This window comes from Triticum dicoccoides, chromosome 4B (genome assembly GCF_002162155.2).
Source record: "Triticum dicoccoides isolate Atlit2015 ecotype Zavitan chromosome 4B, WEW_v2.0, whole genome shotgun sequence".
NCBI lineage: Eukaryota > Viridiplantae > Streptophyta > Magnoliopsida > Poales > Poaceae > Triticum > Triticum dicoccoides.
Genome location: NC_041387.1, coordinates 566,902,387 through 566,904,652, shown reverse-complemented (window position 1 = coordinate 566,904,652; position 2,266 = coordinate 566,902,387).

Genomic DNA, 2,266 nt, shown 5'->3' with positions numbered 1-2,266 from the left:
ACGTGCATTAGTTTGGGAGGCTGGGGTGTAGAAATCACGTGTGACTGTAGACTTTTCGTGTAAATTTTGTTAACTGGTCTTTCTATTTCTATGTATGCTTTGGGTGGACGTAGCAATTTAGCTTCTGATGTGGACTTTGCATCGCATCCTATTTGATTTGACTACGTTCCTTTGGATGGACTTTGCCTACATCATATTTGATTGGGTTGCATGTCATCGTATTTGATTTGACTATGTTCCTTTGGATGGACTTTGCATATGCGGTGATGGTCCCGTGTTTTATATGCATTTGCACCACGCGTTTATCTTTTCGGTGGGCCACTACCGGAACAAGGCTCTAAGCCGACAGCCAAATGTATGCCGACGGCCGCCGTCGGCCTTATCCGAGCTATGCCGACAGCTAGGTCCTGGCAGTCGGCCTACAATGGCCGTCGGGCTATCCCCGTCTACGCCGACAGCAGCCGTCGGCATATCTCGGCCGTCGGCTTATCCCAGACTACGCCTACAGCGGCCGTCGGCATAGATGCGGGCCCGCTGACAACGATCATCACGGCCGGTTAACGACGTCTAATCTATGCCGACGGCCGAGACGGGTGGCCGTCGGCATAGATACGGGTGACAGGTCACCGATCCAGAGCGCACCGACCAGGACCTATGCCGACGGCTGCCGTCGGCATAGATGACACGTCACCAAGATTTCGTAGTAGGATTCATGTCTTTGATTCAAACCAACAAACTGCTTGCTTGCTTGCTGTACGTACACCATGTTTGCATGTTTGATTCAGAGCTGAAACAAACAGCCTGCACTGTCCTCAAATCCCCTGTTTCTTCTTTCAGCCAAGCTGAGAGCAATGTGCGTGTGCCACTGCCACCAGTATACCATCTAGTTTTTGTACACTAGTTCATTGATTCTTTTTGTTTTTGTTTATTTGGTCGTAGATTGATGAATCAGGCTGCTGGAACCTGAGCCAACTACATGCAAGGCGGCATCCCCCCGGACGTCAGCAAGCTCACTGACATCTTCATCCCGTAGGTTCTTCGCATCATCATCCTCTTTGAAAGTTTCTTTCTTTCAGTCTTTCTACTCTGGTGGTTTGTGGATCTGATGCGTCTTAAATTAAATGCAGAGACCTGCCGAGCAATCTACTGAGGGGCATGATACAGGCGTGGCGGCGTTGATCCGGGGCCTAGCTCATCCACTGTTATTGCAAGTTGTTGGGGGTGTAATGTTCATGGCATTGTTTATAACTTGATTTGACTATGGTGCGGTGCAAAACTTGAACTTGAAGTGACAATGGTGCTGATGCAAAACTCATCTGTTAATCTGCTACAAACCTGCTGGTGATAACTAGCATCATCTCTTAGTGCAGATAGCTTGCTCACCTCACGATTGTGGCAGAATTTTTTCTCCTTGGCTAAACTAGCAAATCAACCTTCTTCAGCACATGTAGCAATAGCTTCTTTTGCTGTTGGATGGCATGCTCTAAGCTTGCAGCTCAATCTACCAAAGTAGATTCCTTTTTATCTTTGTGACGATGAAAATAAGTATGAGTAGTAGATTCAGTTAGATGGTGTCCGCTGCAATATAAAGAAAAGTTTACTAGATGCACTCAGTTCCGTTTGGCTCTTGAATCACTCTGATTAAACCCTAATCTCTAGCGAACCGCGGCAGCGTCTCATTGTTGACAAAGATTTCGTAGTAGGATTCATGTATTCGATTTGAGCCAAACTGCTTTCTTGCTGTACGCACACCATGTCTACGTTTTTAATTCAGACCACGGCTTGATCCCCTGTTTCTAGTTTCAAAGCTCTGCACTAGAACAACTCGCATAGCTCGATACCCGCTGAGATCACCAACTGCAACAAGCTGAGAACAATGTGTGTGTGTGTGCCTTATACTAGTTCATTGGGTTTGTTTTGTTTGTTTGGTCGTAGATTGATGGGTTTGTTTTCCTTATACTAGTCACATCATCATCCTCTTTGAAAGTTTCTTTCTTTCTACTCTGGTGGTTTGCCGATCTGATGCGTCTTAAATTAAATGCAGGGACCTGTTGAGCAATCTACTGAGGGGCACGATACCGGCTTGGCGGCGTCGATCAGGGGCCTAACTCATCCGCAGTTATTGTAAGTTGTTCGGGTGTCATGTTCTTGGCGGTGTTTATAACTTGCATTGACAATGATGCTGGTGCAAAACTTGAACTTGAATCCACAATGACGCTGATGATAACAAGCATCAACTATTCTGGTGGACGCCAATCTGCAAAAA